This window comes from Triturus cristatus, chromosome 5_1 (assembly GCF_964204655.1).
Source record: "Triturus cristatus chromosome 5_1, aTriCri1.1, whole genome shotgun sequence".
Taxonomy (NCBI): Eukaryota; Metazoa; Chordata; class Amphibia; order Caudata; family Salamandridae; genus Triturus; species Triturus cristatus.
This window is the reverse complement of record NC_140587.1, coordinates 209,476,778-209,502,786: the sequence shown is the minus strand read 5'-3', so window position 1 is coordinate 209,502,786 and position 26,009 is coordinate 209,476,778. Positions and strand designations below refer to the sequence as shown.

General features: G+C 45.7%; 1 long non-coding RNA gene across 4 annotated transcripts in view; it reads left to right on the top strand.

Annotated features, from left to right (window-relative positions):
• The window catches only part of LOC146830645 (uncharacterized), a 195,727-nt gene extending 171,203 nt beyond the window's left edge, over nt 1-24,524 (top strand). For all 4 annotated transcript variants that reach the window (XR_014961466.1, XR_014961467.1, XR_014961465.1 and 1 more), the window contains 2 exons: nt 21,662-21,929; nt 22,702-24,524. This is a non-coding gene — a long non-coding RNA (uncharacterized LOC146830645). The remainder of the gene's footprint in view (nt 1-21,661; nt 21,930-22,701) is intronic.
• The last annotated feature ends 1,485 nt before the right edge of the window (nt 24,525-26,009 follow it).

Here is a 26,009-nt window from a genome sequence, read left to right as displayed (position 1 = left end):
TAGGCTGCATCCTGGACTGGTACTTGCTTCCTGGGCAGGTTTCCCGCTTTTAAGGAAGTGGCAACCGCAGAGCGTCAAGTTAGGAGAACTGAGGAGATTTTGTACATGAATATATTGAATTCCCGTACAATACCCATTATTTTCTGCTTGCTCTATGGAACTTACGATAAGCGATTGGCCTGAGAGACTGACCTTTTCACCCAGTCCATTGTCAGCATTTAGTGGGTAAATGACGAAATGTCTGGTAAAATCTGCAGACGAAGCTTTTGGGTAGCATACGTAGGTATATGTAGCGTGCAAAGGAGCCCACAAAATGATATAAAAAGGGAGCACCCACAGATATCGACGGACTACCTCGCCGTCTGTATGTAGGTTAACAGGCTGTGCAGGTTTTCCCCAAGAGCTGGGAGCTCTTGTCTTCCTTTGCTTAAAATGTCTTGCTCTGCTTTGCTTGAAGTATCTTATTCTATTTTACCTATATGAAATGTCATGTTATGTTTAACCATTGTTCTCTTTACTTTGGCATTTAAAAGATTTTGTATTGTAATTGCAGGAATGCTTGCTCTAAGAGTAAACGTGAGTGTTCCTAGGTAACATTTTCCTTGGTGTAACTTGTTTCTCATGATGCATTTATAGATGTGTTTTCTCTCTCTCTCTGTCAGTACATTAATTGAGATACAGAGAATATCATGACAGCTGTATGATTATCTGGATTCTGTATTTTGTACTTTATGTCTCTATTCTGCGGTTTCTTTGAAGTTGTATCTTCTCATTAAACTGCCATTGTATTCTGCCACCAATTCCATGTCTCATATGTCTGTTTTCTTCATTTTCTGAGCAAGCGTTCCTAGGCACCCCGGCTCAAATTAAGGTGCCCCTTTTGTCCCTGACTCACTCTCCTGCTCAGTTCTGTGGTGGCTCCCGGGGCTCTGGGGACCGCCTCTAGCTTCCTTGACCCGTAATAGATCTTCCCTCCAACAGCCTCTCTTGCAAGTCCTGTATTGTTGGTTTGTTGCCCCTGCCCCCCTTTCCACTGCCCTCCATAGTCTGTTGTGCTTCCACGGCCCTTCCTGCCTGCTCAGTGTGGTTAAATTGTTGCCTTTGCACTCTCCTACCTGCCTTCAATTTTCAGAGTCCGTGCCCCTGGCCTTTGCCTCTCAACAGTATCCCAATGAACAACTAGATTGCTAACATTCTATATTTATTACAAAAGTGTGGAACGCCTGACATCATCTTGATGTAATCAAAACTGTAATACCTAGAGCATTTCCTTTAGAAATTACATATATGAGAGGGTCTTATTGGCATCAAAATTATGGTTAGTGCTCTAAAAGACTAAAATAAGGACATTTTGTCTGAGTTTTCAAATAGCGACAAAGCACTTTTAAATTATTTGTTATCTTTATGTTTTTTTATCCAGTTGACCACTTGATTAAATGTTGCACTTAGGGGAGAGGATGTGGTGTTACTTCCAGAACTGCAGACTTTGCAACTGGGGAACCAGGTTGAAGTTTCTGCTTCAGCTCGACATTCTGTGATTCTGGTCAAATCACTTAGTCTCCCCATGTCTACAACCAAAATGAATATGTGCTTGTGTGATGTAACCAATGCTCATGTAAAGCACTCCAATACCTGACAAGTCTGCACTATATAACACTGCAAAAACACTAAATAATAAGTGTTTTGCACACTTCTGTCATTGGGCTATATTTGGGCTACATCTGGGTGATTTTGGGCTACATTTGGGCTCTTTTGTCTCCGGTGGCCATCTTGGGAGATTTATTTGTTATGAAGTTTCCTAATTTCCTCATGTACTGCAGTCTCCTCAGTAGGAAATGCTTTCAGTTTTTTACGTTGATTCCATCATGAAGGTATTCAGATATGTCACACATTTGCCATAAATTCTGAATGTTAGCACTCTAGTTGCTCATTAGATCACTGTAGTAAAACTACTGTTCACCATGGAAGTCTGCTCCTGGTATTAAAAGTGCATGTTTCAGTCTGCATGTCAGAATTTTTTAATGAAATAGAAGAGGATTTGAGAAGTCACTCAAAATGTGCCCTCATTTTCTTTCTTCAGCATTAATGATAATTTCTATGGCAAAATGAACCCCCTCATTGTGTTCCTTTTTAAATTAAATGTTTTAAGTGTTACCAGTTTATTCCAATCTAGATGGCTTCAGGTGTGCCATACTTTTGTCATAATGAAGACAGTAAGCGCTCTAGTTGTTTTTAAGAACATTCTGGGACATTCTGTCATTGGGCTATACTTGGGCTACATCTGGGTGATATTTGGGCTACATTTGGGCTCTTTTGTCTCTGGTGGCCATCTTGGGAGACTTATTTGTTATGAAGTTTCCTAATTTCCTCATTTACTGCAGTCTCCTCAGTAGGAAATACTTTCAGTTTTTTACTTTGATTCCATCAAGAAGGCATTCAGATGTGTCACACATTTGCCATAAATTCAGAATGTTAGCACTCTTTTTGCTCATTAGATCACTGTAGTAAAGCTACTGCTCACCAGGGAAAACTGCTGCTGGTATTGAAAGTTCATGTTTCAGTCTGCATGTCAGAATTTTTTAATGAAATAGAAGAGGATTTGAGAAGTCACTCAAAATGTGCCCTAATTTTTCTTTCTGCAGCACTAATCATACTTTTTATGGAAAAATGAACCCCCTCATTTTGTTCCTTTTGAAATTAAATGTTTTAAGAGTTACCACTTTATTCCAAGCAAGATGGCTTCAGGTGTGCCATACGTTTATCATAGGTAGGACTGTTAGCGCTCTAGTAGTTCTTTGGAACACTCTGGGAAGCTGCAGTAGAACACAAAGGAATCAACTGACAGTCTCTGCCCTTGTTGGATGTACATGTTTTACTAAGAATGTCAGACTTCATTCTCACATGACTGAGAAAGATAATGTGAATTTACAGAAAATAAGCTCTCAGTTTAGCTTATAGATCACCTTCCAAACCTCTGTGGTAAAAGCATGAGAAAATATTTTTCTCTCAATCATGATATCCCAGCAGAAGGCTTTTTCACATGGTGAAATCACCTTAGAACATACCACAATTCCTAAAATGAGTATGGTACCATCAACAAATGATTTATAATGTAACTAAAGTCTTAAAACCTTCTATTAACTGCAATGCTTTTTAATGAGGTGCTATCATGTATATTGGTCCCAAGATGGCTGCCAACACTTCTTGGATGAAGTGCTGACAGCCAATCAGATCTCAGGATGAGATGTGTGGTTAGGCTCCGCCCACATATATATATGCTTTTAAATGCTATTTTCTCAGGAAATACTGAACATATTTACACCAAACCTACAAAAGGCACTTCCTTGACCTGAGGTCTACCTCTCTGCCAAATTTCAAGTAAATCTGTTCAGCCGTTCGGGCTGTAGCCCTGTCTAAAGGTCCTATGGAAAAATGCATGGGAAAAACGCGTTTTGGGACCCCCCTTTTATCTCAGCCCCCGCTTGACGAATCCCCCCGAGACTTTCAGGGTAGGAGCGGAGCGTAGCGCCCCACCTATTTTGAAAAATTCGCGAGGATTCGTCGACCGGCGCCAAAGTTATTCAAAATAGAATGTTGCGGATTTCCTATGGAAAAGGGGTCCTAACTATAACTACCTACTGGCGACCGCCAGTAGGTAATATATATATATATATATACATATGCGATTGATGCCGACAAGGCTGATTTACGATTTGATGCTGACATGGTGTGGAAAATGGCTTGACTATATTTATGCTGCAGCTAATCAGTCATTCAGCAAACACAGGTGTATGTGGTCCTTTGTTACGCAGCTTCTGCTTGCAGCATGTGCCATAATTATCTAAATCAAAGGAACAGAGGTGAGTGGTAATTGAAAGTGGGAGAAGAACCAGAAGGGGTGAGAACCACAGAATGAGCATGAAGAAGGCTGGAAAAAGAAAGATCAAGCAGGAAATGGTTAAGAGGTGCCCAGCAGTGCACTATTGTGAATGTGCATTGGCATTAAAGACAATGGGGGTAACCACCGTAGTGAACTAGGGCAGGCTGAGTGGCACCAAAGCCGGCAAGCCACTAACATGTCATGTGAACAGCTCCCCCGGGTCGGTGGCACGAGGGCCATGAGCAGACAGGCATGTGGTTATTGGCTTAGTGGATAGGTAAGGCTTGATGGGGAAGAAAGAGCGGGCACCTGGGCACTCCAGAACTTGGCTGGTATTGAGGCCACGGGCTTTCTAGAGCAAACAGGGTAGTGCAGATCCCCAGTCCACCTGGCGGGTGTGTGACCATGTGCCAGCCTTAATGCCTGAAAGAAATATCACTGGCATCCCTATTCTATATTTGCTGTTCAGGGGTGAACCTGTCAAACATCTGATTGGTTGATAAAAAAGATAAACCTCAGGAAGTCTCACGATGTGATTGGTCTGAACATAGCAGTGTGCTGTCAGAGATATTTAATTGTAATTGTAATTGTAACTGGAATTTCTAAAGCGTGACTATCACTCCGAAAGGAGTATCTTGGCGATGTGCAGAACTAGTTAAAGACGGGTACCAGGTTGTCAGAGTTGCCTTGAAAAGACTGATAGTGTTAAATGAGAGAAAAGCATTGAGAGTCAGGGGCTCAGAAAATCCAAGTTTTTAAGGATTTCCTAAAGCAGGCTTCAGATTCGATGAGACGAAGGTGGCTGGGGAGAGTATTCCATACCTTTGCGCCCATGACGGTTACTGATCTACCTCCTCTAGTTTTAAGTTTGAAAAAGGCAGGTTTTAAGAAATTAGCTGATGTAGATCTCAGGGTATGTGTGGTGATATAGGGCAAAATTCTAGGGCCCGATTCACAGAACTAACTTAAGACAAAATCCTAAACTTGCTACCATTTTGGTATTCACAGAAGGCACATACTCATTTCGGTATTCACAGAAGTTAGGAGTCCTAACTTTAGGACTCCTAAATGACTTCTGTGAATACCGAAAGTCTTAAAATTAGGATTTTTCTCAGTTTAGTAGTAGTAAAGTTAGGACTCCTAACTTTAGGACTCCTAAATGCCTTCTGTGAATACCGAAAGTCTTAAAATTAGGATTTTTCTCAGTTTAGTAGTAGTAAAGTTAGGACTCCTAACTTTAGGACTCCTAAATGCCTTCTGTGAATACCGAAAGTCTAAAAATTAGGATTTTTCTCATTTTAGTAGTAGTAAAGTTAGGACTCCTAACTTCTGTGAATACCGAAATGAGTAAGTGCCTTCTGTGAATACCAAAATGAGTAAGTGACTTCTGTGAATACCAAAATGGTAGCAAGTTTAGGATTTTGTCTTAAGTTAGTTCTGTGAATCGGGCCCCTAGATCTTAAATACATGGGCCCAGTGGCCTGTGGCTTTATGTTATAAGGATCAGTTCCCATGTAGTTTATCAAGAAGAAGACAAGTGGAACGCAAATAAGTCACAATTATGCTTTTACTTTTCATTTCTTCACCCTGTGGCAGCTTATGTACTCTGTCAATAGGCACTTAGGGGCCAATTAGAATGGAGGTCGGAAAACCATTCCGACTGCTGTGATAGCGGAAATTAACTGTCCGCAGATACTGCGGGAAAACCGGCGGTCAGATTAGGATCAACCGCCAGAAAAAAACGACCGCGGCGGAACGATGCCACAAAAGACCACCGGTAGCAGGCGGAGCAGGTGAAAATCCGTCTGCGGTGGTCGGATTTGTGGCGGAAAAACCCAAACCCGCCGCAAGGCCAGCGGATTGACCGCACGCACAATTAGGATACCACTGAGGTGACAGCGGAACGATTCGCTGTTTCCAACCCCTGCGATCGCAAACAGTGATGTATGGGAGAGCCAGCAGAAGGGCTGTTGCATCCCCTCCGCCGCGGCCGCTCCGGAACTGTTATGGCGGTCGAGAAAAAAAATAAACAACAAGGCCACCAAGTGTACACATCAAACTAGCTCAGCCCCCAAAAACACCTAACACACCCAAATGACACATCCCTATGGCGACTAATAAAATAGAAAGCCCAGAACAACACACCTGACAGCAATACTCCATTTTGACACACTCGCATAGCTGAGTATAAAACCAGCCCCTTCCCTGACCAGAATCCTTTGCAATACTCCACCCCTGAAGGAACTAATCCTACAGCACAAAGGAGAGGCAAACCACCACACATCTCACCAGCACAACAACACACATACACACACCACTTACATCACCCCACCACTCTCACACCTGCACCTCAAACCATTTGCACATCACACACCATGGCACAAAAGAAAATGCAGAAATTCACTGACAATGAGTTGTCAGTCATGGTAGATGAGATAATAAGAGTAGAACCACAATTGTTTGGTAACCTGGTCCAACAGACACCATTAAACCACCAGAATACAAATGTGGGAAAGGATAGTCAACAAAGTCAATTCAGTAGGGACCAACCTGCTCACCAAGAAGGAGATCATGAAGCGGTGGGATGACCTCAAGAGGCAGGTGAAAGAGAGGAACAACAAGAACCGTCAGCTGGCTCAGATGACTGGCGGTAGCCCTCCCATTCCACCAAGAACATTCACTGCATGGGAGGAGAAGGTGCTTGCCATACTGCATCCAGAGAGTCTCACAGTAATAGCCGGGGGAGTGGAGGCTGGTAAGTACAAACATAAGTTTACCATCACACTGCTATGTACTGTCTTGCACAACTACAAAGCTACACCTCCTAGGTCCAATTCCATTCATGTGCACCACACACTCCCCAACAAATGTCTCACAGATTCAACATTCACTCCCTCTCATTCACCCCAAAGGTAGCTAGCAACATTCCCTGGGTTGCATGTGTACAGGCAGACAGCACTACAACTGCCACCAGGCCCCCTGTCCCACAGCTGAGCAGGGTGTAACACTCCCCCACCCAAGAGCCATGTGTAACCATTCCCTCCCTCTGTTCCACAGGGAGCCAGCCATCTTAACATGGAGGGGTGTCTGTGTATAGGCAGCCAGCACTCCAACTCCAACCAGACCCCCTTGTCCCACAGCTGAGCAGGATGGAGCACTCCCCCACCCACAACCATGTGGCAGCCATTGAATCTCACTCATCAAACTTACAGGTAGGTATCCATCTTCACAGGGAGGGGTGTTTGGGGGCTGGGAAGCCAGCACTACAACTCCCACCAGGCCCCTTGTCCCACAGCTGAGCAAGAAAGGAGCACTCCCCCACCACAACCATGTAGTAGCCATTGAATCTCACTCATCAAACTTACAGGTAGGTAGCCATCTTCACAGGGAGGGGTGTTTGGGGGCTGGGAAGCCAGCACTACAACTTCTACCAGGCCCCCTTGTCCCACAGCTCAGCAGGATGGAGCACTCCACCCCACACCAAGAAACATGTGTCAGCAATTCCCCACAACTGTGCCACAGAACAGGTAGGTAGACAGTGCATGCACCCTGCCATTTCTCTAAAAAAATATGTAGCCATATGACCACACCAGTCCTCACATCCCACACAACTTGGCATAGATCCAATAGCCACTTCCAGTGTGCAGACAGCTAAGCGTATGTAACTGTCATAGAAACCAAAGTGTGACTCACCGAATCACATGTTGAAGAAATTCAGGGCACAATCATACACAGCAGTGAATGCTATCTGTAAGTGCCATGGGGGCAGAACATCAAGGCCCATATGAAAACAAAACAAGTATAGTCAGTAGTAAAAAGAAAGCAAAGCACATGATATGACAAAGGTATGCATGAGATTACAATGGCTAGTTCATGCCCAGATGTAATGTCTTCCATGCAGAGTAAACAACAAAGACGCTTCACATAAAGTTGTTGTGCTGCCAGTCGTTAGATAACGACATGTCTGTGTAATCACACAATCTGTACATGGCACATGGTATCTATTGACATGTCACACCGTTTATTTATTTATTTATTTTATGATTTTATATAGCGCTGAATCACCCCAAGGGGTATCTCTGCGCTTGCAACAGAAGACTGACTCGACATTAGAAAAGATGTGTTTTCATCAGCTTTCTGAATTGGCAAAGGGGCATTTCCACACGAAGATATTGAGGAAGACCGTTCCAAAACATAGGAGCCAGATAAGAAAAGGCCCTGCCACCAGTGCAGGCTTTATTTATCCTGGGAACAGAAAGGAGTTTTTTAGATCCTGATCTAAGTGAGCATATGGGAGTATATGCTTTCAACTTCCTGGCAAGATAGAGCGGGCTAAGCTCATTTAGAGCCTTGAAAATCATGCAGCCTGTTTTAAATTGCACTCTTTTTTTGATTGGCAACCAATGCAGTTCATGCAACAAAGGCAATGAGGGGGTCCTAGCAGGTGAGTCAGTTACCAAACGGGCAGCCGTATTCTGAATAACCTGCAATTTGTCCAATGAAGCTGCATGAGCAGAAAGAAGAAGAGCATTGCAGTAGTCAATCTTGCTCATGAGCAGTGCCTGAATTAAAGTCTTCCTGGTGGAAAGAGGGAGCAACGGAAAAACTCTTCTAAGGAGACTTAGGATGTGGTAGCAAGAACCAACAATTGTGTTAACTTGAGTCTGAAGGGTAAGCTTCTTATCGAGCTTAATGCCCAAGTTTTTAACTACCTCTTTGGGAGCAGGAGCTTTACCCAACTCCTCAGGCCACCAACTGGGTGACCAACAGATGTCGGCACCCCCAAACAGCAAGATCTCAGATTTCTCAGAGTTTAACTGAAGATAGTTAGTTTTCATCCAGGAGGCAATTGCCATCATGCCCTGAGAAAAGATAGTTTGAATATCTGATCTAGTTTTGTCGAAGGTGAGGAGGAGTTGTGTGTCATCTGCGTAAGAGATAGGATTAAACCCCAAATCCCTCATCAGTTTAGCCAGGGGTGTCACATAGATGTTGAACAAAGTAGGGCTCAACCATGAGCCCTGAGGGACACCCCTGGTAAACTGTGAGGGAGCCGAAGAAAAAGAACCCAATGACACTGCCTGAGTACGGTTGGACAAGAAATCTGACAACCAGCTCAATGCAGATCCGTTAATGCCAAGCTCCTGTAATCTATACAAGAGAACTTGGTGAGAGATGTGTCGAATGCAGCTGAAAGGTCAAGCAGCACCAAGAGTGCCGCTTGACCTTGGTACAAAGCCATTCTAATATTGTCTGTTACCTCCACTAAGGCAGTCTCAGTGCTATGTTTAGCACGAAAGCCTGACTGAGAAACATCCAGAGCGTTAGAGGACTCAAGGAAAGCAGATAAGTGCTTATTGATATGTTTTTCAGTGATCTTACTCTGTAGTGGGAGCAACGAAATTGGACGATAGTTAGACAGTTCCTCAGGGGAGATGTTTGAGTTTTTACGAATGGGGATAATTTGGGCGTGTTTCCACCTTTGCGGAAGACTGGCAGATTTCAAAGAGTTATTAATTATAGAGCATAATGGAGACGCCAGCTGAGCCGCAAATCTAGAAGAGATTTTAGCTGGAATGATATCCAGGGGGGATCCAGATCTAGTGCATTCCAGAAGGGTTTGCACTTCAGTGATAGTGATATCAGGAAATGTAGTCAAATGGGATCTTATACTAGTGGGGTGGAATGTAGTCACAGCAGGAACAGGGACAGAAGGATTGGAGAGGGTAATATTTTGATAAATCTTTTCAACTTTTTGTACAAAAAAGGAAGAGGTATTATCACATAGTGTCTGAGAAGAGCTATCCCTGGTTTGGCAAGATTTGGGGTTCGTGAAATCACGCACAATTTGAAACAGCATTCTAGAGTTGTTACCTGCATGCTCCAAAGTCTCTGCAATATGCGTTTTGCGGGCCAGTTTAACATTATTATGATAAATTATCATAGCTGATTTATAAGTCGTTTTGGCTTGCTCATTGTGTGAGCGTCGCCAAACACGGTCCAATTTTTTACAAGCACTTTTCTCCTCTCGTAAAGCAGACGTATACCAACCAGTGACGTAACTTTTGGGTGAATGTCTAAGAGGTTTGAGAGGAACTACTTTGTCGAGTAAATTACTAACCCTCAAATCAAAAGAATCAAGTTGCTGATTTACATCCCCTTGCATACTATCCCAATCCCACCCGGCAAAAAGTAGGGAGAGATGGTTAGATGTTAGTCTGTGCCAGGGTCTGTACTGTCGGGTAGCAACATTATAATGTACCCTAGGGGTATAGTCAATAGGACCCAACAGTTGAAAATTTATCATAAAGTGGTCAGACCATGTAAGTGGGTAAGTCTCACCACATTTGATGTCCAAAGAATTAGCGAGGATAAGGTCCAAAGTATGACCTGCAGTATAGGTGGGAGCAGTGTTGATAATAGCTAAACCTCCAGCTGCTAGATCTTGCAAACATAATCTTGCGTCATGATTGGAAGCATCTTCGCTGTGAATATTAAAGTCTCCAAGCAGGAGAAATTTACGTGAAGAAATTAAGTAGGGAGAGATAAACTCGAGCAGTTGACTAGTAAAATTAGATGTTGATCCAGGCGGTCTATAAACTAAAGCGCCTTTCCAGCTACAGCAAGCAGAGAGGTCCAATCTGAAAACAATACATTCAAATGTTTCAGTCCCCATCTGGTCAAGAATGGCAGCGGTCAATTCCTCTTTGTAAATTAAGGCTATACCCCCACCATGAACAAGTAATGTATGTACCTCCACATCATGTCATGATGCTCAGTACCGTGCAGCCATACAAAGTGATGTCAATGTAAACTGTGTGGTGTAAAACAATTAACATCCAAATGTCTAACACCAAGCATGTGGGGTGCACTTCAATGACCATTCCCCCTCTCTGATGCCGACTCCCTAGATTCCTTGGATGCGGACCCAGAAGCCGGCCCATCAGGCATGCCAGGGCACAACCGGTCCCAGGAGACCCCTGTCCCCCATGCCACCACCTCAGCAACAATAATTGTGCTGACCCCTGCTGTAACAACCTGTGCGGCCTCCACCATCACCACCACCACCACCAGTGCTGCCAGCAACAGAGTCCTGAGGAGGGCAGGGAGAGTACGTGGGTGCGCAGACTGTTGATGCCACAGGTCCGGAACAGCAGGACACATGGGAGGGCAACTGGGCACCTAAATCTACCGGACACTGGGACCAAAGCCCAGGCCAACATTGCCAGGGTCCTTGGGGCAGATGAATGAGCCAGGGTCTAGAAGAATCACTTGAGCTCCACATGCTGTTGAGGTCCATAGACACATGAATGGGTCAAATCGTGGACCTCTTGGGCCAGCTTGTGGGTGTCCTGAGAGACAGGCATGTAGCCCCAACAACAGCTCGACCTCCCTCCAGTCGCCCGCAGGATGACAGTCCCTCCACCTCCCCTGCGGCCACAGAAAGGGGTGAGTCCTCAGACCCGCAGCAGAGGTCCCCCGTGCCAAACGCTGAAGGGGCCGTCTGAGCAAAAACAAGGGAGGAACACGTGGAAAAGCACCAGCCAAACGCCAGTCAAGGAGCCAGCCATGATGGCACCCCTCTTCACCTTGCCATTGACTTTGTTGACTGTCCTTATCCACATTGCCACATTCTTGGCAGGTGTCTGTTGGACTGGGTCACCACATCTACTCTACTGTCCCACCTACCACCACTAACAACTCATTGATTCCCTTTTCACCTTTTTGTAAATATTCACTTCCCTGTCACAAATACCCATTGTAAATAAACACTCCTTACACACCTATGTTTTCGTGTCAGCTCCATGTTTTTCACAGGATGTACAATGTTGACTCTGATTACAATGTACCAGGAGCAGTGATTGTTGGGTAGCATTGAGAGGCTGAAGGGACCTAGGAAAACACAAGAGAACAATATTCACTTGTCAGATGATGGCATCACAGCCATTACACAATACTTGTCATCAAGGTACTAAAATCTGCACACATTACAATGAGCAACAGTACCGACATAGACATCCTGTAGCTGTGCATAACTACCCTATCCCAAAAACATTAGCAGCCAGCACAGAACCAACAACAGGCAGCAGTCACAAAGCTCCCCTAGGGCTTTTCATCAACAACAAAATCAGCAGACAATGGCACTGTTGTACGTTTTCACTCACCTTCAAGGGAAGTAGCAGTTGATGAGCTGTTGATGCAGGTCGACACCTTCCTCCTTGTAGTGTCCTTGAGGACATAAATAAGTAGGAGGCAGGCCAAGTAAGTAAGCAAGTGGATTTATTGGCACCTCATCCACCAACAGCTCATCTTCAACTCCCACTTACAGAACCCCCACGATAGCCCTTCTGATTCCACATTGGAATCCATGCCACATTCTGAGCTTCTTAGGTCATAGACCAGTCAGCTCCACAGTACATTGCCACACATCTTCCCCCTTAACAATAATAATAACAAAATTGCAAATGGTAATAAAACAAGAAAAATTATCACACAGAATCAAGATAGAGAGTAACATGTTACTAAAATGAACAGAAAAACTTCACAGTAAAACATTAACATGTGACATATGCAAATGAGCCTCCCCACACTCAAGCAGAACCAACCTATGACCTAACATAGTCCTTCCTATATAGAGGAAGTCTGCGCACCCTTTGACTTCTTTCCCGGATGCCCCTCAAGACCCCAGGCAGATTCGAACCAGAGGACAAAGGAACAGAGGACCCAGGACCGGAGATTAACCTGTCACTATCTGCTTGACCAACAGAAGCAACAGGATTAACCACTACAACGCGACTCTTGTTCCAAATCCTCCCATCACTTGTTTTAACAGCGTTGTTGAACACCTTAACCACAGGTCTTACATTAGTATATTTCGACCAAGGTTGACACCCCACAGGAGCTCTTATCTTAACCATATCCCCAACCTTCACCACCTGAAATTGGGCACCTTTCTTATCATCAACATAACATTTCCTCAAAGACTGCTTCTCTATCTCTCTATCCCTCCACCTCCCTACCTGATTATCAACAAAACCTTTGTTTAACTTCATCCAACCAGGACACAACAAAGTATTAGGTACTCTCCCTTTAAATAACTCAAAAGGAGATCTCCCAGTAGTTGAATGAGGGGACACCCGGTAAGCCAAGATTCTATCTTGAAGTGATTCCTTCCAATTCAACCCACTAGCTCTTGCCAACTGAATACTCTCCTTAAGAGTCTTGTTGACCCTTTCTATTGCACCATTAGCTTCAGGATGATATATGGCACACCTTTTATGTTGAATACCGCATCTCACCATAAAATCCTTGAACTCACTAGAGGTAAACTGTGGTCCATTGTCCGAAAGAATACTGTTAGGAAAACTTTCTCTGTTGAAAATTTCTTGCAAAAACCTGATGACACACACCGTAGACACATCCCTAACAGCACCTACCTCAACCCACCTAGAGTATAAGTCCAGAACCACTATTAGATATGGAGTATCACATACCCCATGCAAAGGACCAACAATGTCAATAGAAACCTCATCCCAAGGATGATCAGGTAACTTCCTGCACACCATTGGGGTTTGTTTAGTCTTCAAAATCTTGTCACTAGCACAGCATTCAGGACATTCTCGAACCAACCTCTCTATCTCCATATCCATGCCAGGCCACCAAAACTGCAACCTCAACAGTTCCCTAGTCTTGACAATCCCAAGATGACCAATATGGGCAAAATCGAGCAATTTCTCTCTAATACCCAACGGCGGAACCAACCTCATGCCCCTCGAAAGTAAGCCGTCCACCACAGAAAGCTCATCAGAAACTAAACTCCACGGTTTCTCCAACCGTTTACCTTCCCCCAACATCACCATCACTCTTGAAATTTCATCATCCTTTTTAATCTCAGTATTCCAATCCTCCTGGGTAACAGTACCATCCGTGATTTCACAGACATTAACCACCTCATCATCATCCTCACCATCCTCCTCATTGCTCCCTTTAAGATCAACCAACCTAGAAAGACAGTCAGCAGACCTATTGACCACACCTGGAATGTAATCAACTTCAAAATTAAATTCTTGTAAAGAAATAATCCATTTCCTTATTCTAGAAGAAATGGAGTCCAGACTTTTCTTAGAAAACACCTCCTTTAAGGGCTTATGGTCCGACAAAACACAGACCTTTACACCCCACACCAGATTTTTAAACTTCCTTAAAGCCCAAAATATGGCTAGGGACTCCTTCTCTATAACTGAATAACCCCTTTCAGACCCTCTTAGGCACCTTGAAGCACAAGCAATCAAGCAATCCACTCCATCCTTCTTCTGAAGCAGCACCGCCCCCAACCCTTTCTCACTAGCATCCGTCATAATAACCGTCGGATCACTAGGCACAAACGCATGAAGAGCTGGCGCTTTACTCAACTCCTTCTTGATCAAAAGGAACTCCTCCTCACACTCACTTGACCACAAAAACTCCGCATTTTTACAGTCAATTTCCTCAAAGTATGAGTTTTACTTGCATAACCAGGGATAAATTTACTGTAAAACTCTACCATACCAAGAAAAGAAAGCAATTCTTCCTTGTTGACCGGTACAGAAACATTCATGATGGATTCTACCAATTCCTTCTTGGGAAAAATTCCATGTCCAGTTATACAATGTCCAAGATAATTTACCTCCTGCAACCCAAATTTACACTTATCTTTCCTAAGAGTAAGACCCGCTTCCCTTAGACGTTGCAAGACAGCAAAAACCCGAAAATCATGCTCTTGTAAGGTGTTTCCAAAAATCAAAAGGTCATCCTGATAGCATTTAACTCCAATAAGACCTCTGATAATGTGTGACATTATTCGTTGAAACACAGAAGCCGCCGACACAAGCCCGAACGGCATTCTACAAAATTTAAAAGTACCCATGGGGGTAACAAAAGCCGTGAGATCCTGGGAGGAATCATCTAACACAACTTGATGGTACGCCGAGGCCAGATCAAGAGTTGAAAAGAATTTCGCACCACCCAACGTACCAACCATCTCATCAATGTTCGGTAAGGGAAACTTATCCACTATGACCTCTTTGTTCAATGCCCTCAAGTCAATGCAAAGACGAATTTCGCCAGTGGCCTTCTTGGCCACGACTATCGGAGCCAACCACACTGTGGCTTCAACTGGTACAATTATGCCTGCTTTCACCAATTTATCTATCTCCTTCTGAACACCAGCTTGTTCATTCAACGGAATCCTCCTTACTTTTGCCACTACAGGTACCGCTCCTACTCTTACTTTAATGTGGTGTTTGTATCCCTTAAGACACCCCAAAGTATCCTTAAATATGTCAGCAAACTGTTCTACAAACCTGAGAGACGTATCCCCAACCGCTTGTACTTGAACCTGTGGAGAGGCATTGGGGTTTAACCATACCCCCAATAGACGTTGATGAGGCCAACCCATAAGAGAATCACCCCGCTTAGCAACATATATCTTCCCCGCAATCATCTTCCCACAAAGTTCAATGGTGGCCACAAAATATCCAGACATTTTTATAGGTAAACCACCATAGCCCATGGGAGAAAGATCATTCTTGAAATATTTCACCTTATTGACAAAATGTTGCATAAAAACATCCTCTCCAATTATTGTCAGGTGCAAACAGGAATCAAACTTAAAATTAAGGGGTACCCCTTCTATATCCACCACATGAGAAGGATGATCACTTATACTTGCATCAACTTGAAATGTGACCACCTTTACTTCAGGCTGATTCCTTGCAGTTACACTGTTATCTTTATTACCTTTACCCTTGCAACATTTAGCGAAATGTCCTTTCCGACCACACATGTTGCAGATGGCTCTCAGTCCAGGACAATAAGGTGAGTTAACAAAATGCCCAAAACGTCCACATCTAAAACACACAGGTTTTCCTCCAACAGGAGAACTGATTACATTGCTAGGCATAGATATACTAGTATCTTTTCCCTTAACCTCCCTCTTTTGTACTTGACATACCACCTCTTCTATTTTATTTTCAACCACAGTACTTTTACTCTTTTCTTCACTTTTACACTTTTCTTCATTCAACTCGTCAACACACTTCCTCATGTGCTCAACTTGCTTGGCAATAGTAATCACTTCCTCAAGCGGAGGTTCATCCTTCAACCAGAGTTCTTTCCTGATATTATCATGCGCACACCTCAACACAAACTGATCCCTAATCCTCTCCTCCACAGCAGAACCAAATTTGCATGAGGAAGCAAGCTTCCTCAGAGCCGAAACATACTCCTCCACCGACTCCTCTTTTTTCTGTCCCCTTAGACCAAAATGATACCTCTCCATTATCGTGCTCAGCCTTGGCAGGTAATGACGGTCCAATTGTTCAATACATATTTCATATTCATTGAGGTTCCTTTGTTCGGAAGCACTTAACTCAGGTAAATGTTCTAACACCTCTTGACCTTCACCCCCAAGGCAATGCAACAATAACGAATGCTTGCGTTCGGCACTGAGATTCGTGCCACAAACCCTCGCATAATTCGTAAAAATCTTTTTCCATTTCTGCCATTTTACATTCGGCTCACCTGGACTAGTTAGAAAAAACGGAGGTTGTGTTACATTCTGCATGTCAATAGACTCTTTTAAATCTTAAATATTACCAAGCTATCAAAAATAAACATCAAATCAGAACACTCAAAAAATAATAGAAAGAGAAAAAAAAAAAAAAAAAAAATCCTTTTTTTTTTTAAACAAGCGACCAGTTCCACCCTTGGTAGCACTAACGCATCCAAAATTTCAATAAAATGTTAAAGTAATTATGACCAGCTGGCTCACATGAGGGAACAACAAGTTATGAACACACTTCCAATGAAGTATGAATACTGTGCAGATTCCCACAGGTTCCAAGAGAAATGAGCACAAAGTTCTGCCTTTTCCAAACACCGTGTTTCCTCACAAGTGCATTGTAATCTTCCCAACGACTCAAAATGGCCCCCAACGAGGTTCTCATTGGCTACTTCCAAGCCTCCATCTGGGAATTACTGGCACACGCGCAGAAGCCTCACGTCTCCCTTGGTAACTCTCGCGCTCACAGCCTTGAAAGACAAAGCATATCACGGAGCACAGAAGCCTCGCGTCTCCCTTGGTAACTCCTCTGCAATTACTGGCACACGCGCAGAAACCTCGCGTCTCCCTTGGTAACGCTCGCGCTCACCGCCTTGAACAACAATCCATGTCACGGAGCGCAGAAGCCTCGCGTCTCCCTTGGTAACTCCTTTGCAAGCACGCAGAAGCCTCGCGCTCACGGCCTTGAAAGGCAATCCATGTAACGGAGCGGTCTCGCGCTCTCGATACCACCAGCTGTTCTCCTCCTGCCGAAAAATCTTCTCCAGCAAGAAATCCGCTGTGTCGCACCCGGAGCAATGCCACTCACAAAGGCCACCAACTGCGCCTCCTCACAACCAGCGATGATGAAAATCAGCTCCAGGATCAACGCAGACACCTTCCAGAGGTTAGTGCCAAGTCGATGTTGAGGTGCCTTTACTCCCGCTTGTCGCCAAATAAATGTAGTGTCCTTGAGGACATAAAGAAGTAGGAGGCAGGCCAAGTAAGTAAGCAAGTGGATTTATTGGCACCTCATCCACCAACAGCTCATCTTCAACTCCCACTTACAGAACCCCCACGATAGCCCTTCTGATTCCACATTGGATTCCATGCCACATTCTGAGCTTCTTAGGTCATAGACCAGTCAGCTCCACAGTACATTGCCACACTCCTCTCCACTATCCTTGTCACTGGACATGTGTGGGTTTGCAGGCGGGGACCTCGGCTGCTCATTATCGTCCAGGAACAGGGGTATCTCTTTGCGCAAGGCCAGGGAGTATGCAGCATGTAACTACGATTTGACACACCTTTTAGGGAGAGTACATCAGTGCACCTCCGGTCTTGTCCAGGCAGCGAAATCGTGACTTAAGTAGATCAAAAGTACGCTCCACCACACGACGTGTCCTCCCATGGGCATCATCATACCAGACTTCAACCGGGGTCCTGGGATTCCTCAGTGGGCTCAGTAACCAAGGCCGGTTGGGATATGCAGTCACCTAGGTGTGAGATACACAGAGCAATTTTGTAAGAAAAAACAGTAGCTGAGAATAGCATATCACACATACAGCACACTACTTGACTCTGCGTACTCACCCACAATCCATGCACGCTCTGGATACAGATTTGCTATCACCTGTGGTACGATGCTGTTCCGCAGGATGTTGGAGTCATGGGCCGATCCAAGAAAGTTTGAGATTATCATATCCACCTGACGTACCACTTGCACATTGATGGAATGGAAATGCTTCCTATTCCTGTAGATGTGCTCACGTGCCTGTGGTGGAACCAGGCCAACATGTGTGCAGACCATGGCACCAACAACATTAGGGATGTAGGCAAGGTCATAAAAATCATCCTTCACAGCTGCCAATTCATGCCTCCTGGGGAAATGGATGTATCTCTCCTTGTAGGTCATCATAGCGGACCGGACATCACGTAGCACCATGCTGAACATAGGTTGGGACATCCATCCTGCGTTGGACACCGTGCACTAGAATTAACCAGTAGCAAAGAAATGCAGGGCCGCCATCACCTTACACGTTGTTGTCAAAGCAGTCAGATAGGTTCTGCGAGGCCTCAGATGGGGCTCCAACAGAGCACATAGGTCTTGAAGGGTAGGTCGATCCAGACAGAATTTCCGTCTGATGTCCTCATCCTCCATGTCCGCCAGCACTGTGAATGGACGATGCACATTTGGTCGCCTTCTAGGTGAGATGAAAGGGGACACATGTCAATTCAATCCCCCTATGAGATGTGTCCAACATCTTACGTGTTGACTGAGACAGCGCCAACAATGACTGGCAACAAACGTTAGCTTACAGCACAATTTACATGTAGAGACACCTTGATCTAAACTAGTCATACGCTTGTCCAGTATTCACACAGTGAGTACCCCAAACACAGATTCAGACTATGTGAATGCCAAAAGGTACATTTCAACATCTTGTGTCAACAACCCTGAGAGTAGTTGACATAGCACATGTGTGAGACAGCAACACTGCTAGCTTCTACATAGCTGCTGTACCTGCCACATCTTCTTGCGCAAATCGGACAGGGCACACATTAACAATACAATGTGTATAGTGTGTGCATAAAGAGCAAGTATTAACATGAGTTCAGCAATCTACACAGTGAAATAGGCACATTATGCCGTCAGACCTTCATTACTGTTTGTTGCTTAGCCATCTCACACATTGAAATGTGTACATACGTGAGAGTCCATCACACCACAGATCTGTGTACATGCACAACAATTTCATAGGTGAAATTTGAGTGAGTACATTCCCGTGAATGTAATCCTGTGCACTGACATGGCATGTGTAGTCATCAGTGGGGTAAATGTCACACTAGCATTGGTTAGCACTATCTGGTGGCATGATTCATGGGCCTACTGTACAATGTTGAGAACTGGCCTTGACACTGCCACAGAATGATGTGTCCATAGGTGCCATAAGCGTGCACCGCCACCACAATCACAACCAATATCAAGCGGCCTAATCGTGGTAGCGACCGCCTGGCCCCTGCGGTGTGTCACCGCCAATGCCCATGCCTTTACAGCCAATGTGAACCGCAATCGCGGTAGTGATATACTCATTGGAAAATGGCGGTTGGCGTGCTCCGCCACCACAATCACGGTCATAGGCACCAATATCAAGTGGCCAAATGGCGGTAGCGACCACCTGGCCCCTGTGGTGTGTCACCGCCAATGCCCATGCCCTTACAGCCAATGTGAACCGCAATCGCGGTAGTGATATACACATTGGAAAATGGCGGTTGGCATGCTCCGCCACCACAATCACGGCCATAGGCACCAATATCAAGCAGCCAAATCACAGTAGTGACCGCCTGGCCCCTGTGGTGTGTCACCGCAAATGCCCATGCCCTTACAGCCAATGTGAACCGCAATCGCGGTAGTGATATACGCATTGGAAAATGGCGGTTGGTGTGCTCTGCCACCACAATCACGGCCACAGGCACCAATATCAAGTGGCCAAATTGCGGTAGCGACCACCTGGCCCCTGCGGTGTGTCACCGCCCATGCCCATGCCCCAGCAGCCAATAGGAAGCGCAATTGTGGTAGCCAAAAGCAATTTTGAAAATCGCGGTAGGCGTGTCCCACTACCTCGCAGGCGGTCATTGGATGCAATTGTAAGATGCACCATCACAGGAGTAACCGCCTGGCTCCTGCGGTGTATCACTGCCAATGCCCATGCCCATACAGGCAATGGGAACCGCAATTACGGTAGCCAAATGCAATTTTGAAAATCGTGGTAGGAGTGCTCTGCTACCGGGGGGCCGGTCATTGGATGTATTTGAAAAAAGCTGACCTTGAACAACAATTGCAACAGCTTAGTACCACTGAAACAACCCCAGGGGGCTCTATATGTGTGGGAGGGAGCCACAAATTTCTACTGCTTCCAGACACTGCTGACTGACACTCTTCACCCCCAACTGCTGCTGTTCCTGTCTCCTGGACCCAGTGATGGCGAGGACTGAAAACATCAGGGCCCGTCTCTTCACCACAGAGGAGCTGGAGGTCCTGGTGGGCGAGGTGCTCACACAATATGGGAGGCTACATGGTGCTCCTGATGTCATGGTAAGTGTTTCAGAGTGAAAGTAGGGGAGTGCAGGGAATGCACACATGAAGTTGATCTGCTGCAGTATGTGCCTGAGAGTGAGGGTTTGTTTGATACACTGCCTAGCATGCTGACTTCAGGGGAAAGGGGTTTGTAGCCTATTTTACACATTTCCCGAACTGTATATCAGGATGGGAGGGACATGCAGTGTTTTTGCAGCCATACAGTGACACTGCAAGTTTTGTAAGTGGGAGTCAGGACAGAAATTGCCTGTGCTAATGGATGTTTGGGTCCATGAGGTTCTTCACAGGCTCATCTGTGACATTACAAAGACTTTCCGTCCAGAGGGTACTGATGGAAGTGTGTTTGACTTTATATTGCCACCATGGATATGTAAGCATTATGCACAAGAGTGACCTGAGGGTGACACTCTTGGAGGAAATTCACCTATGACACAGCAGATTATTGTACTTCTGAAACATCTCCCTTCCATTTCCTTCATAATGTGAACTGACTGTGTAGGCACTGTTTGCCCTCTTATATTGTACATGTATGTGACAGTTCTGATGGCCCACGTTAGACCGCAGTTTGAGCTCCACTGGCCTGCATAGTTACTGCCCAATTTGACAGGGACCCATCACTGAATGGACACAGTGAGACATATGGGTTGTCTGCTACCCTATTCCTCAATGAGCTATCTTAGGCATGTGGATTGCACAAGACAGACCTTGTGATAAGGATGTGAGATTGTAAGATCATGTCCCTATATGTGACCTCCATGACACAGGTGTGCAGTGTTGGACACAGTGAGTCTGCCCTGACACATCATTTGCAATGTAATGTATGTCTTGGTCCCCTACATACTGCATCGCAGATGTGGGCCTTCTTCACCTTGCTTTCTGTGCTGCCATTCTGCATGTGTATGAGATGGCCAGGTACTGTGTCCATCCTCATACCTGCATGCATTTAGGTATGATCATCTCATGCTAATGTACTACGCATCATGCTTTATTGTCTCTGCTAATCATATCTGAATAGCTGTGCTGAGTATGTGCATGCTCCTGTACTAAGACACAGTGGTACATAACACAGTGTCACTGAAACTTCCTGTTCTTGTCTTCCAAGCCTGCAGCTCAAAGTCCACCACCGTAAGGCTGTATGGAGGGCCATTGCACGGAAGGTGCGGGCTCTGGGTGTCTCCAACCGATGGCACACACACTGTCACAAGAGGTGGGATGACATCTGCCGGCTGAGCAAAAACATGGCAGAGATGACGTTGGGGCTGCTCACTCGGACTGGCAGGTTGGCATGACACCACTAATGGCACGCATCTTGGCAGTGACACAGCCAGAGCTGGATGGACGTTTGAGGGCCCATCAGCAGCAAGTTGGGGGTGAGTATTCTGGGAAAGGTGACTTTGGGTGTGAGTGACTGCATGCATTCCAAACCTGAACCAGTGCATAGCTCTGTGATGTTTCCAGTGTGATGCAATGGCTTGTAAGTGGCCTCTGTGTTGACTGCAGCTGTCATGCATTTACGCCACATGTACTTTCTCATGTCTTTAATGTAATAGCCTTTGACATTGCATGCTGAGATATGGCCTTATGGAATCTGCTGCATTAGGGGAGTCATGGACATCACTGGGCAGTGAATGGCAGTGTGCCTCAGCTGAGTTTGCGTTCATCGATGTGTGCAGTGTCTGACCTCAAAATTGTGAGAACTACACATCTGACACCAATGTGGAACTGTAGTTGTGCACCAAAGCACAACATGGTGGATGGCAGGAGCTCATGACCATTGCAAAATGACATTTTGGAGTCTGTATCTGTGTTGTCCCCTTATGGTGACTCCATATGTGACTGTGACAATATGTTGTGATGTACATCTTTTTCATCTCCAGGCCCGTAGGTATGCTTACAGGAATCTGTATGTCAGGTTACATGGAGGCACGGGCAAGCTATTTGGCTGTGTGGACATCACATGGGTCATTAATGCCAAGTGTGCATGTTACCATGCATGTTTTGAGTTTTGAATTAAGGTGGCACACGCAGACTGCACAGGGTGTTGTGCAACATGGGGGTATCATCATCTTGTTTTGTGCTTTGCTTGCATATGATGTTTGTGTGTATGGCACTAAACTGAACCTACGTCTCTGTCTCTTGCAGCATCTACCGAGGGCACAGAAGGAAATGGGACAGACATCAGTGGTGAAGCTTCGGGCACGACTGCTACACATGAGCTCACTGACACTGATGTGACCAGCGCCTCGGAGATGAACAGGAGTGCCCTTGTGGAATCACACCCAGAAACACGAACCTCAACATCATATGACGCCAGCAGTGACTCCTCAATTTTGGCCTACACAGGTAGTGGGAAATCTGCCTCCTCTTCCACCACACATCCTCCAGTGCCCACTCTCCCAGCTACTTCCACTAGTGCTGCACGTGCTCACACCAGTAAGAAGGGAAGAGTGTCCTTTTCCCCCAGGCACTGCTGCCCCTAGACCTGTCTCCCTTGCTGCCCTCAGTGTTGAAGCTGTGGACCTTTTGCGCCAGCTGTGTGTGGGTCAGACAACTCTCCTGAATGCCTTCCAAGACCATGACAAGAAGTTGGCACAGGTAGTTGCCTTCATGGAGGGCATTCATTCTGAAGTGGGTGGGCTACACAGGACTGTCCAGTCTTTGTCTCCACAGTGACGGCAGCCATTCAGCTGTCACAGGCTCAGAGTCCAGCTGCAGTCCCTTCGGCAACTCCCCTGCCAGTGGCTACATCTGATGAGAGTGACCACACATCACAGCCCACAGGCTCCAGGTACACCACACGCAGAACACAAAAGCAGCACCCCAAGCGGGCCAGAGCGCAAACACCATCCCCCAAACAAAGTAAAGTCACTCTGGAACTCCAAGGCAAAAGCCCTTCAGGTGACACTCAGAGGGCATGAAGCCAAGAAGCAGACCTCAGGTTCACATGCCTCAAAATCTGCCCCAGCCAAGGACACTCCCGTCCCAAAAGCGTCTCCCAAAGACAGGCAAACAGTTGTCGTGCCTGCTGTGAAGCTGGTACCTGCTAAGTGTCTGCAGAAAAAGCCCTCTAAGACAGATTCACCCACAACCTCAACACCCACCCACACCCCTGTGAAGCTGGGACAGGAGGGCACTATGGGGGGTTCACCTGGGCAACAGGGGATAGAGGGGAAAAGGCAAGTCAGGCCAAGCGTACCGCCAGATCCAGCAGATCCCCAGAGGGAGGGCCACCACCTGCACCTGATGCACATGTGGTGGAGAGTAAGGCTGTTGTGCCCGCCCCACTTCCCACTCCTACCAAGACAATAATTACCTATCAATTCCCCAAGAAGTGGAAAGTCAGCCCTCCACATTCTCCCTCCCACACTGTGTCTCACGGCAGCATTTCTCCGCCTCCATGTGCCACCACACCGCCAGGCCCAAGCAGCCCTCCGGCTCCCAAAGCCACTGATGCCTCTACCTCAGCTGGTCCTCTCTCTCCCAGGTCCAGTCCTCCAACTGGCCCCAACAATCAGCCATCTCCCAGTTCGACTGGCAGCCAATTCTGAGGCAAAGTCCCCCTCCCAAACCTATCTCTCCCACAATGGTGCCTGGACTGCACATTGTTATCCCCCTAGCTATGTTGCTTCCCATGGCAGTGTACATTGTCACCCATTCACTGTGCAGGTTCTCATGCACACATGTGCCTCCTTTGCACTATGGACTAGCCACTGGCCTTGCGGTTTATAATTTGGATGCCCATTCCCTGTGCAGGTTCTCATGCACACATGTGCCTCCTTTGAACTATGCGCTGGCCACTGGCCTTGCTGTTTGTAATTTGGATGCCCATTCCCTGTGCAGGTTCTAATGCACACATGTGCCTCCTTTGAACTATGGACTGGCCACTGGCCTTGCTATTGTCTACTTGTGATGCCTATATGGGTAAATGGTAATAAAGACAGTTACTCCTGTTGTCTGCTTTGTCAGTGTCCTTGCTAAATAAAAACTTTTCTGTAAGTGTATGGTTTCATGTGACACATGCTCTGTATGCCACTTTAACATTGCCACATGCTTGTTTTAGTTTTTCAGAGTTTGCCAGAGTTGACAGGCACTTTAGTTCTTCTGGACTCTGAGGCTTGAGGGTGCAATGATGGTTGTTTGTGATGATCTTCTGTTATCCTAATCATTCTATGGTCAGTTTTGCTAAAATGTACACGTCATGTTAGGATGCACTACCAGCATAGAGGGGAAATCTATCCATAGGTTTACATGCAGTTTGGCCAGGGTCCATCATGTCTGTGATATTTCTTGATGTGTGAACAGCAGTGCTGATGTATGGTCATCTTGTGATGGCCTGTCTTCCTAGTCACATGGGTACATTTTAATGTGTATACTTGAGTGGTTATGAAGTGTGAAGGGGTGACTTTGTCAGTAGTGTTGATGTATGGGTGCCCCTGCAATGCCAACGGTATACATGTATGACTCAGAAGCTGAGTGCCTGTCTGTTTGAATTGTCAGCCATGTGCTTGTGATTGTGGGCACATGTAGGAGTTGTAGGTTGTGCACTGTGCAGTGTGTTGGTGTGTCCTTGCAATCCTGGAGGACACCTACTTGTTGCTGCCAGTTGTGAGTATGCAGAGTGTGTGACTGCCAAGTCTGTGTTGTGTTTTGTTGATCAGCCATGTGTCTTGTTACTGTTTGTGCTCACTGTGCAGACCTGCTCAGCCACACTGACATTGTTGGTGAGTTTTCTCATGCATTGCTGTCACATGAGCCATTTTTTGCTCCAGTATAGTATGTGGGATGTGGAGTCATACCATCCCCTATCTGTGGTTCTGATGCCTACCCATTGTGAGTGACTGCTCTGTGTTTGTGTACAGTACACTCCTGACCTGTCCACTACTGACGTACACACCACTTCAATCTCATGTCAGCTACCCCTTGGGTTGCCAGTGTGTGAGCCTCCCCACCACTTAATTTGTTACACTATACTTTGTGGTGCTGAGTTGTGCACAGGACCAATGTGCCACCCAGGACAGTTTCCCAATTAGTTATGTGTGATTTGCTTGTACTCGTTTGCTGTCATCGTTGCTCATGTGCAGTGAAAATGTTTGTGCTGCACAGTACTCTGGTCATGTTGTTTGCACCTGGGTGTCCCTGAGTTGTGCATATGTGGGTTAACTGTATGTGTGTTTGCTGAGGTACTGCTACCCTTCCTGCGTGTTATGTTGTCTGTGTGCTGTGCTGATTTGTGTTGTGGGAGTATATGTTGTGGCCCTGAGATGTGTGTGCTACTGATTTGGTTGGTGTGCACACACTGCTTGGCCTGCATGCAGTGCTGTCAGTGTATGTTGCCTTGTACTTGCCTGGTGTGCATCCCCTGATGTCCAGATGAGTTTGCAATGTGATGGATTGGTATGTGCATCTGTTGTGTTTTTGTTGTGGATGTATGCAGTGTTTGGGTTGTGTTA